Source organism: Clytia hemisphaerica, unplaced genomic scaffold, assembly GCF_902728285.1.
Source record: "Clytia hemisphaerica strain Z4C2 unplaced genomic scaffold, Clytia hemisphaerica genome assembly, whole genome shotgun sequence".
NCBI lineage: Eukaryota > Metazoa > Cnidaria > Hydrozoa > Leptothecata > Clytiidae > Clytia > Clytia hemisphaerica.
The window spans coordinates 577405-589784 of NW_027104060.1; the positions used below are offsets into that span (position 1 = coordinate 577405).

At 32.8% G+C, this 12380-nt stretch overlaps 1 long non-coding RNA gene across 1 annotated transcript; it reads left to right on the forward strand.

Annotated features, from left to right (window-relative positions):
- The first annotated feature begins 226 nt into the window (after nucleotides 1-226).
- Nucleotides 227-12139, forward strand: LOC136812419 (uncharacterized). The gene is made up of 4 exons (XR_010847350.1): nucleotides 227-301; nucleotides 569-744; nucleotides 941-1118; nucleotides 11991-12139. It is a non-coding gene; the product is annotated as an uncharacterized lncRNA (long non-coding RNA).
- Nucleotides 12140-12380: the final 241 nt, after the last annotated feature.

Here is a 12380-nt window from a genome sequence, read left to right on the forward strand (position 1 = left end):
TAAAGTAAGTTTTGACATGTTCCTTCCCTGTTTTTGACTTTGAAACCAAAATGCAAATACATATATGGCTATATTGAATAAACAATCACAATTACAATATATATAATTTGTTTAAATTTACAGCATTGTGTTTCAATGAATATCAGACCACAAAACCCAACAACTACAACTACCACTCAAGGAGAAGTCATCATCAGCTCCAAAGGGATGAAGAGAGGGGAGTTGATGCATTTTGGCATGTGGGTCCACAGAGGGGGGTATCACATACAAGCAGAGAATAGGGTGGCAGATAATGCAAAAAGTATGTTATTATTTCGTAATTTTCAAATGACTGATGAAAAAGCTTGTTTTTAATGAATCTAAATTTATTATCTTAAAGTAAGTTTTGACATGTTCCTTCCCTGTTTTTGACTTTGAAACCAAAATGCAAATACATATATGGCTATATTGAATAAACAATCACAATTACAATATACCGGGTGCACCAAAAAAAAGTATCATCAGCTCCAAAGTTTTTGTTCAATATAACATTTTTTATGTATGAAAAAGTATTTGTTTAAATTTACAGCATTGTGTTTCAATGAATATCAGACCACAAAACCCAACAACTACAACTACCACTCAAGGAGAAGTCATCATCAGCTCCAAAGGGATGAAGAGAGGGGATGATGAATTTTGGCATGTGGGTCCACATAGGGGGGTATCACATACAAGCAGAGAATAGGGTGGCAGATAATGCAAAAAGTATGTTATTCTTTCCTAATTTTCAAATGACTGATGAAAAAGCTTGTTTTTAATGAATCTAAATTTATTATCTTAAAGTAAGTTTTGACATGTTCCTTCCCTGTTTTTGACTTTGAAACCAAAATGCAAATACATATATGGCTATATTGAATAAACAATCACAATTACAATATATATAATTTGTTTAAATTTACAGCATTGTGTTTCAATGAATATCAAACCACAAAACCCAACAACTACAACTACCACTCAAGGAGAAGTCATCATATCAGCTCCAAAGGGATGAAGAGAGGGGATGATGAATTTTGGCATGTGGGTCCACTGAGGGGGTTATCACATACAAGCAGAGAATAGGGTGGCAGATAATGCAAAAAGTATGTTATTCTTTCCTAATTTTCAAATGACTGATGAAAAAGCTTGTTTTTAATGAATCTAAATTTATTATCTTAAAGTAAGTTTTGACATGTTCCTTCCCTGTTTTTGACTTTGAAACCAAAATGCAAATACATATATGGCTATATTGAGTAAACAATCACAATTACAATATATATAATTTTTTTCTCAATAGCACGTGCATTTCCACATTCCATAGAGTTTTCGCATAGCGATATTAACAGCGTCGTTATGACGTTTTATTAAGGTTCATGTCACACTTATTCCTTAATTACTCATGATGTAATTACTTAAATTCATTTTTTAAAAAGGACCATCTCAAGTCAAAACCCCCAAAAATCGCCTAACTTTTTCAAAAGAACTTTTTTGACTTTAACAAAGGATAAATAAATGAGGTTGACTTATTTTTATTTGCTACTTTACATGCTAACTCAAAATTTGTTCAGGTTCACAATGATATATACATTATTGAGGTTAAGTGTTAAATTTAAAGAGATATTCTTGGTCAAAGTAGGGTTAAAAATAAGAGGTTAACTTGCACTGAGGTTAACCTAATGGTCCTTAAAGATGGACCAAAATTGGTATGAAATGTGAGGTTAAAGTAAAAATAAATGATTGGGTTTTACTATTTAATGATTGGGCAACAAGGTATGCTAGAAAAAATGAGGTTAATATTTCAAGTAGGGTGTAAAATTTGAGGTTATTTCACAAAAACACCCTAATTTTGAGGTTAACAATGATATTTCAGTCTAATTTTGGATATCAGACAAACAGTAGCCTATTATCAAAAACAACTAAACATGAAAAAATAACAAATGTTGTTCTTTTTATTTAACTTGACATGGCAAATATATCGAATTCATGAAAAAATATATTTTGGTATAAAAAGTGAGGTTAACTCGTATATTAACTTGAGAGGCACAAGAACCTGAGAAAGGGGTTGATTTTAAGCTTTCATATAACCTCATAAAAAGGGAAAATTGTGTGATAAAAATAGTGGGATCCATTATTCAATGGTTGAGGAACAAGGTAAGGTAGAACAAATGAGGTTAATATCTTAGTTTGGGTACCAAAAGTGAGGTTATTTGTGAATTGGGCTTATAGGGTTTTTTAATTCTTTGTTGTATACTTTAATGACTTATAAATCTGTTTTTGATATCAATACTGAGCTTAAAAGTAAAGCTTAAGTCTTAATTAAGTCTGAATTAAAAATCTTTGAGGTTAACTTTTTATCGTAGTATACCTTAAACGTTTTTCTTTCAGTTGTTTAAGTTTGAAGGTATAAGCTAAAACATCCTACTTTTTCAGGTTGTTTAACCTCATTTTAAGAACCTTTTTGGTCTATTTCATTATTTTTTAGCTTAGTTACTTTATGAAAACTTTTAAAAAGTAATTTTGCTCCTGTAGCTTTAATAGAATAGAACTATTTAGGTCAATTAGAGAAGCAAATTTCTCACATTCCTTAACATAGAGTTCTAATTTTAACCTCAATTTTTAACCCTACGTTAGAGCAAAGATTGTCAATTTCAAAAAAACCCTATTGATCTAAGCTTCTAGTATCATTTTACTTTTGTCCCATAACTTAATACACTGGCTAGCAGAAGATATGGTTAAGAATGTGAGGTTACTTGTTACCATTTTTTTAACCTCATGAATTGCACCTTTCTTGTGGGAAATCTCTAACCTTTTTTAAACAAGCTTGATATTTGAAGCCTTTTTGATGACTCCCTAATAATTTTTTCCCCAATGGGACATGTTCATTAAAAAAGGCAAGTTTTTGAGGTTTCTGTGACATTTGATGTCTATGTTACAAGATTTTAGTGGTTTACCATTTCTTATCAAAGGTCAGATTATTCTGATGGTTAAGGTGAAATGTTCTTCTTGGATAATTTGGTAACAGAATTTTTTCCCCTTTAAAAGAACAAAAGATATGTTAGTTTGAACTTTTTACAGTGCTGGATAATGATGTAACACCAACTTTTTCAGTTAAGCTGGATAATGATTTCTAGATCTACTAAGCAGCTTAACCTATAGATATCTTGAGTTATAGAACTTATTTAGGGTATAATAGATATCATTTTGACACGAAAAGTTTGTTGAAATACCCACTGGATAATGATGTAACACAGCTTAAAGGTCACAATATGCTGTTTCATAATATCCAGATATTGATATCAAAAAACATTTCATTTGAGTTAAAACCTGATGTTTTTATTGTACCTAATATTTTTAAATTAATTAGCAGAGTAAGGAGTACTGTTTGGTAAGAATTGGATAATAATGTAACATTTTCAAAAGCTACCTTGAAAAAGCTTGCATAATTAACTGTCATTCATACCTCTTCACATGTCTCACCATATCTATAATACTTTTAAAAGCTCATAGGTTTCCTTCAGAGAGAAGTTTTTAAAAGTAGAAACCTTAAGTTTCGCAAAAGAAAAGGTACAAAAAATTGATATAATAGGCACTTTTTGGATAATTTTGTAACGTGATGGGTGAAAAATGTGGAGTTTTATTACCTTTTTATCCAATCATTGACAACTATTAATTAAGAAAACTATTCTTTTTAGGCCTTTATTTTTCATTGGCTATCTAAGGCTATTTTAACATTATTTCCAAAAGAGTAATGACTTGAACTTAAGTGTTAATTATTCATCATTGGATAACACGTGATCAGACATTTTCACGTCATAATTTGCCCAAATTTTATTTGATTTAGCGATTGACCATCATTAGGGTTTTGAAAGGTTGAAGCTGTCTAAATCAATGAAAGGGTTAGAACTGAGCTCTCAAAAATAAGCCTTTAACTTACCTTTAGTTCACCTTCTTATATGACCTCCTATCAAGTGTTATTTGGTAAGATTTGGATAACTTAGTAACAAAGTATGCGAAAAATATGCGGTTTCATTACCTTTTTATCCAATCATTGACAACTATTAATTAAGAAAACTATTCTTTTTAGGCCATTATTTTTTATTGGCTATCTAAGGCTAATTTAACTTTATTTCCAAAAGAGTAATGACTTGAACTTAAGTGTTAATTATTCATCATTGGATAACACGTGATCAGACATTTTCACGTCATAATTTGCTCAAATTTTATTTGATTTAGCGATTGACCATCATTAGGGTTTTGAAGGGTTGAAGCTGTCTAAATCAATGAAAGGGTTAGAACTGAGCTCTCAAAAAGAAGCCTTTAACTTACCTTTAGTTCACCTTCTTATATGACCTCCTATCAAGTGTTATTTGGTAAGATTTGGATAACTTAGTAACAAAGTTTGCGAAAAATATGCGGTTTTGTTACCTTTTTATCCAATCATTGACAACTATTGATTAAGAAAACTATTCTTTTCAGGTCTTAATTTTTTATTAGCTAATTGAGACTAATATCAATTATAAAAAATGACTCTGACTTCAGTTTTGTCCATCGCTGGATAACAAGGGATGGAACATTTTGGATAATTTTTTCAACTTTAATTAAAGTACGGAAAATGCGAATTTGTTACTTTTTTATCCAATCACATAGACCCAAAATAAAACCTTTACCAAGGCCAAAAAACACCATCTTCAAAAAATGAAGGTTAGATTTCCTTTTGGGATCACTAGTTGAGCAAGTGTACCAAATTTTACCCATATTGGACTAACTTACAGACTTTGAAAACTAATTTTTCAAAAACCTCTTATAACTCAAGATATTCGCGTTTAAAGTTTTTGAATTGCTGTCAAACCCTTCATAACCTAAAAATCCAGAAGGTCGATAAAGCCCTACTATTAGTTGTATGAAGGATCTAATGAAATTGATTCACCCCGTATCAAGGATGTTTTTTCTTAATTTGAGTTTTTTTGCCAACTTTGGTTCATTTTTTCCCATAATTACCAACTTGGTGCAATCCCCACAACAACAAACAAACAAACAGCAAACAGGGATGACAAAAACAAAACTGGTGCCAGCTGTTCAGATCAAAATGAACCCAGAAAAAACAAAGATGAATGAAAATGATGATCAAAGGTTAGCTGACTTTATTTATTTTTGCTTTTTGTAATACTTCTCTATTCTTATCAGTATAAGATTTTATTTGTTTTTGGTGAGATTTTCATACAATTTTCTGGAAAATGAAGCATACTTTAGAGGTAAATTTTACAGCAAATTTTAGGAAAATTGTTCTTTTTCTCAAACTTCAGATCTAAAATATGTATTGTATTGGTTTCAAATCTTGAATTGACCAGTTTATAAGAACTTTATAGCAGATTTGCATATATTCCTCATTGAAAATGGTCTATTTTTTATATTTATAGGGCCCAAAGACCCAAGAAGATTCAATGCCAAAACATCGGATGCTCTGAAGAGTTCGCTCATAGAATGCAACTCAAGAGACATCGAACAAAATGTCAATTTCCTGCTCCAGAAAAGGTTCCAATCTATCAGGAAACACCAGACAACAAATTCCAATGTTTGAAATGCGCTGCAATTTTCAAACACAAGCCTGGTGTCTTTAAACATATCTCGAAGAATGTTTGTGAGAAAGTATTAGCAGAGAAGATTGAAACCTCAATTGAATGTGATGTTTGTGAAAAAGTTTTTGCAAGAAAAGCTCATCTTGTTGAACATAAAAAGACTCATACCAAAGTTCCATATGTTTGTCGGAAATGTTATCGTGAATACACACGCAAGGACTATTTTCTCAAGCACATAAGGAGTTGTGATGACGTATTACCATCTTTTTCTCTTCTGGATATCAATAATCGCAATCCAACAGTCACCAGCCAATCATCACCAATGGTTATTGATGAGCCCTTCTCAACTACTTCTCTGTCGTTTTTAGATGATAATTCATCCCCATCATTTACTGCTCAACCAGCTGTCAATGTAATCTCCTTCTCCAGGGATGAAGAACCAACACCTTTTAATGATTCATCAGCCACTTCTATACATCCTTCAAATTCTGCCAATGACCTACCAGCTGAAAGTGAACAAACTGTACCATCATTAAACCACGAACTTTTGGAAAATGAACATATCTCTGAAAATGAACACTTTGTACCACAAATTGAAAACTTTGTCTTATCGCCGAAAAGTAAAGCCCGAAACCGACAAAGAAAAAAGAGAACCTTGGACTCAGTTATAAATGTTTTAAACGAAAAGATGGATCAGTCTATTTTACTTGAAACTGTAAACAATATAAGTATCAACAGTATTGATCATGAAGATTTTGAAACCATTACAAGTGAAGCTTTCATCAAACATCTGATCTCAATTCGTAATGATGATAAAAACTTTGTAGCTCTCCTAAAAGATGCTTTTGCAGAGAAACTAGAAAATTCATCTTTCTTCAATTGGCTTTCAAAAAAGTTGCTTTTCAAATTTCCAAGTTATTTAAAAAGGAAGATTGAACGATGGGAAAATAACTCTATGCATGAAATGCGAGGCTCTTCCAGTTTGTCACTCGATGATCGTCAATTTGTGTATGATCTCTGGATAGAAAACTCCATTCCATCAGTTGATTTTAGAAATGGACGGGATAATATTAAAATCCGCTACAACAAGTATGAACAACGTTATGCTGGATTGACAAACAGTTTGGTTCCGGTGGAAATTAAAGAAAAACGACGTACTAAAGTCTATGTAGCATCTCGTCGTGTTTCAACATGTACAGTGAGGAAAATGCAAACCAAAATTCTTACTGAAGGAGGCATTCATATCAGCATTGGCCTTTTGAGTTACCTTAGACCATTCTTCATCACTGACCCCACTGATAAGGAAAAGGTCATGTGTATGTGCAAGCTTTGTTTGAATTTCAGACTGAAATTCAATTCTATGATGAGCCATTCTAAAAGTAATGGAGGCCAATCAACTGACTCTATTTCCTTATATTACATGGGTTCCTGCAGCTGCAGTAAAGGCGAAAATGGATATTGGACTCTTAAATGTGTTCAAGGGAATTGCAGCAGATGTAAAAACAAAAAACCTCTTGAGATTCCAAAACTCACTGATGGAGATATTCTGAGTTACAATCAATTTGTTGTTAAAAACACATCTTATATATGTAAAAAGACAAAAAAGCTAAAAAAAATCAGCTCAAACTGTCAGAGAGACTACTCAAAATGATGTCAAATGTGTCCATGATGAATTGCTAGCAGGTTCAAAAGATTATCTCAAGCACAGATTCCAGATTGAGAATGACCGTCATCATTGGAAAAACATCCTTTACAGTAACTCAGAAACCCTCTTCCACATGGATTTTTCTGAAAATGTTTCGGGTTCTCCTAAATATGAGCCTCAGGATGCCCACTTCAGCAAAAAGCAGATTTCTCTTCACTGCACTGTTGCACATCAACAAAATGATAAAAATAGTTACATCTATCATTTGTCTGATAATAGAAAACATAATTTCAATTTTACCAAAGCAGTTGTTGAAGATCTTGTAAATCGCTATTCTGATAATGAAATTAACAGATTTAAAAGTGACAATTGCAGCGAGCAATACAAATGTTTAAATGTCTTTCCTATCTTTCGTGATCTAGCAATCAACCACCAGAAAGTGTTCATCTACTATTATGGAGTTAAAGGACACGGAAAAGGGTTGGTGGACGCCATGAGTGGGTTTGGGCTTAAAACACCCCTGAGAAAGGCAATTGTTACCAATGACATCTTTTACGATAGTGCTGATAACGTTTGTGAATTCATTTCCAATTTGATGAAAGATGATGATCGCAAACATTACAAATGTCTTGATATTGTCACTGAGGAGCCAAAAGAGCAGTTGCCCATTGGCGGCAGTCGAAAAAGTCACATGATCTCATATTTTCCTTCAGGTGAAATACAAATGAAAGAGGAGATTTGTTCTTGCCTGAAATGTTTATCTGGTAATTTTATCTTTTGTGAAGACAGCTCTACTGGGGCAAAGGGTAGGGTTGTCTGTAATAGTGGTGAAAGTGGTGATAGTTTTACTGATGATGATTCTGAGGCGGAGGAACAAGGTAATGAAAGCGACTATGAAAGTCAGAGGGATGTTGGCTCGGATATGGAGGAATATGAGTTATTCAAACATACTGAATATGGAAATGCTATCAATGTGGGGCAGGTTATTGCTATCTATTCTAGTGAGAATGTTAATGATCCATTTTTTTTGTGCAAAGTTCTATCAAAGGAACACACAAATGAAAATATAAGTGATGAGAATGATCATCATATTCCAGCAGATACTGACTACATGATCTGTCACTATCTCGAGAAGTCTTCTGAGAATTTTCGCAAGCATTTGATCCAATACAAACTTATTGAAAAACAAAAGATTTATATCACTTACAATCATGTACTTTTCCCAGAAATTCCAATAACAGATGATCTTAAATTAAAGATGGAAGATTACCAATGGTTATCTGAGGTTGGGCTGACAATGACTGGACGACATTAAATTTTTTTAAATTCTTGACCATTTTGAGTGTGTTTCATGAATGTTCTTGTATTTTGTAAAGATGATTTGAATTTTAGTTTTGAAGTTCTAAACTATATGTCTATTTTCATATGTCCCAATGCAAACAGGTTTAACTTTTGAAATATATATTTTTTTTGTTTTGTTCTTGTTTTCTCATACCTTTTACTTTGTTATTTTTGATTAGCAAGAGGAACGCGATATGATAAAACTTTGTTAAATTTTCACTTTTATCACTAGCTGCTTGTTACTTTGTTATCCAAATAGTACTAATTTAAGAATGGGCTTTCAGAATTTATAGTAAAATTTATAATTCTCTAATGTTATTCATAATTTTATATTACTAGTATATATTTCGTATCGTTTTCTCACCATAGTGTTTGAGTGGAAGTTCTGTTTTCTTTTATCTATGTTATCATGTTATCCAGACCATGTCCCATTAATAAAAATCAAAAATTTGAAAGCACTTATATCTGTTTAACATTTGTCTATGCTTTAAATGATAGCAAACCTAAATTTCTAGTTTTTGCAACCAAAAGTGCTAGTAATGATAGGTGACAGTTTTGTTACAAATTATCCAAAAAGCCCCAATTAATGAAAATGTTAGCGTTATTTAGGGATTTCAATATCTTATATGCCTTGTTTATTATATAATGTTCAAGTTTTGATGTTCTATGTTCTATAATATTGAAGTTATTGAAAGATTATGATTTTCTGACTATGTTACTTCATTATCCCATATCTTTGTTACCATTCAACAAAACCTGTCCGAATAACAACAGGTGATAGTTAACATACTAAGCTTTGAAAATTTAAATCAATTTTCATGCATTCTTCAAAAAGTCATTTTCCAGGTCAAGGTGAATTAAAAAGTTACATTATTATCCATTCTTGGTAAACTAACAACAAAAAGTGAAATTTTGTCCTTTCAGGGGCTTTGTTACCATGTTACCTAATTATCCAGCAAATTTCATAGACTTTGAGACAATATTTATTGATTTATTAAACAAAAAACGATTTTTCCAACTTTTTGACATGTCACAGGGCTTGCCTTTTTTAATGAACATGTCCAATGATTCAATAAGCGTCTCTATATTTTGAGGTTAACAAAAGTCTATAAATTGTCATATTAACCTCAAATAACAAACCTTTTTCAAGTTTTTTTTTCATTTTTGGGTATAAGCCATCAATTATGACCAACTCTCAAAATTTCAACCCTTTTAGATAAAAAATGAAGATTATATGGCCAATTATGTAAATTTCCCACTTTTTCCTCAAAAAAATTAACTTTTTCTTAGGCGACATTGATTTGAGATTGTCCAAAAGCAGTTTGTTCTTAAACATGTCAAAGAAGCGAAAATTTTTCACTATGACCAGAGCCAATAAATCGAGCTCCGGCGAGAAAAACAGTACGGCACTTCTTTTTTTCAATCATATTTAAACGTAAGACGTTTTCAAATTCACATCCGTTGCACCGAATCTGTTTGACGATCGGAGCACGTATTTCGTTTTGGAAGCGTATCGTCCGTTTAAAGATTCTACGTTACTGATAATTTACGAGAGAAAAAACTGGCACGCTGGCACTTTACTTCTATTTCTATTTTTATGATTTTTTCACTGTATCTGTATATTATTTCTTATTGGAAATTGCAATCATCACAACCCAATGATCCATCACGGTGATCTAGGATGAAATACCCAGATGGCATGTCACCTTGATAATCAAATACTACGCTGTAATCATACACAGGTTAAGCATGAAAGAGTTCTATCAACATCGTATTGCTGTACGTCTTGAGTTTTCAGCACTTCATCGTGTTGGTAAACTCTTCCAGCAATACCTGGTTGATAGCTATACAAAAATCGAAGGTGTTTGATTACAATGGCTACAATCAGGGCTGATCACTACAGGGGTTTGCATGATTATCTAAATGATCAAGCAGAAGTCCGCTAGGCCGGATTTGGTAAGGTCACTATTCTACCATCGACCATTGCGGGAAGTCCCTGAAACATGCATCAACTCTGACAGTGTTTGCTGTATATGGTAAGCCTGATTTGTTTATTACAATGCCATGTAACCTAAACTGGAGAGAAATTACGGAAAGCCTTTTACCAGGCCAAACCGCAAGTGATTGTCGTTGAAGGCACTTAAATACGACATTCTAACTAAAGGTATCTTTGGTAAAGGTAAAATCTCTGTTCATGCAATTGAATTCCAAAAGCGTGGCCTACTCCATGCTCATATTTTGAGTACTCTTGAGGATAGTGACAAGATACGTTCACCTGAAGACATTAGACAGTTTGATCTGTGCTGAGATTCCAGATATCAATGAGGATCCCGAATTGTATGAAACTATCAAAACAACAATGATTCATTGTCCATGTGGTGCCATCAATCCCAAATCGCCATGTATGGAAGACGGTCATTGTAGCAAAAAGTATCCTAAGGAATTCGGCAGTGAAACTATTATGGCAAATAATGGTTAAGCGACGAGAAGATGGTTTTCCGTAAGAGAGGGTGAGCGGTTTTATTTAAGAGTTTTATTGCTTCATGTGGCTGGAGCAACATCATTTGAGGAACAATGGTGTTCTTCATCTATCCTTTAGAGAAAGGAACTACCAGTTCCAATTCTGGATAATTCGACCTGTAATGTAACTGCAAATAGTTCACATGCGCGTTATCTGCGTTGACGAGATTTGTTTGTTATCTACGAGGCCAGTATGATACCAAAATTTGCATTTGAAGCTATCGAGCTCATGCTCCAGGATATATGCAATAGTAATGTTCCTTTTGCTGGTAAGAGGTAGAGGAAGATTTGGGGGTCACAAGAAAGAGAGGGAGATTGAAAAGTTGAGAGGTGAGAACGAGGAGCTGAAGAGGAAGTTAAGGGGAAAGAAGATAAACATCTTGAGAAGTCAAAAAGAAAGGAAGAGCTGAGGGCAAAAGCATTGCTCTCACATAAAGATTAAGTGACTTACAGAAAAATCTATGGTGGTCCATCGACCCAGAAGTCATATGATTTTTGGAAATCAAATAATGGGGAATATACAAATTCATTTTTAAAATCGTGGGCAAAAAAACAGAAAAATTATGAAATTGTTCCAGCTAACCATAAAACAACTAATAATGTAGATACCAAAGATTTTACATACACGTTTTTTTATAAGAATAGTGTACTTTTGATGAGGGTCAAGTTTCTTAAGAAATTACCAAAATTGAGGGTGAAATATTCTTAACGTATTCCTACTTTTTTGGACTTTTTTACAAACGTGAGAAATGATCAATTTGAGAGTTTGGGACTTTTTTGAGTGCACATTGGGAGCTATAATCATATTTCCGTCTCGAAGTTTCAATTTAACTATGGTGATTTAAATTAGATAATCTATTTTTTCATTCTTACCTCTTTTTTTTTCCTTTCAGCAAATTCATGGTTTAAGTTCTTTTTGCAAGCTACGGAAGTCTCAACTACCGAACGTAATCATTACTAAGCTGATTGGAGATCTTTGTTGGGTATTCAGCAAGGAATTGAACGCCTACACGTTTTTTCTTTTATTAGAACCCAGTTTATAAGAACACTTAAACCAAACCTTAGGTTTGGTGAAATTGATTTGTTAAATAACAATATTTTGAAATCTTAGCTTTTTAAACATTTTAGTGCTTCTCATAGTTCTGGTTTTTAACTTTTTCACCGTATTTTTCCATTGCTTTTGCTTATGCTTTTGGGGCTGGCATGACCCTATAGGTTGTGCTATTTCGACAGGATTGCGATTCTGTTTTCACTATATATTTATTTGTGTCCTGATTTCAATT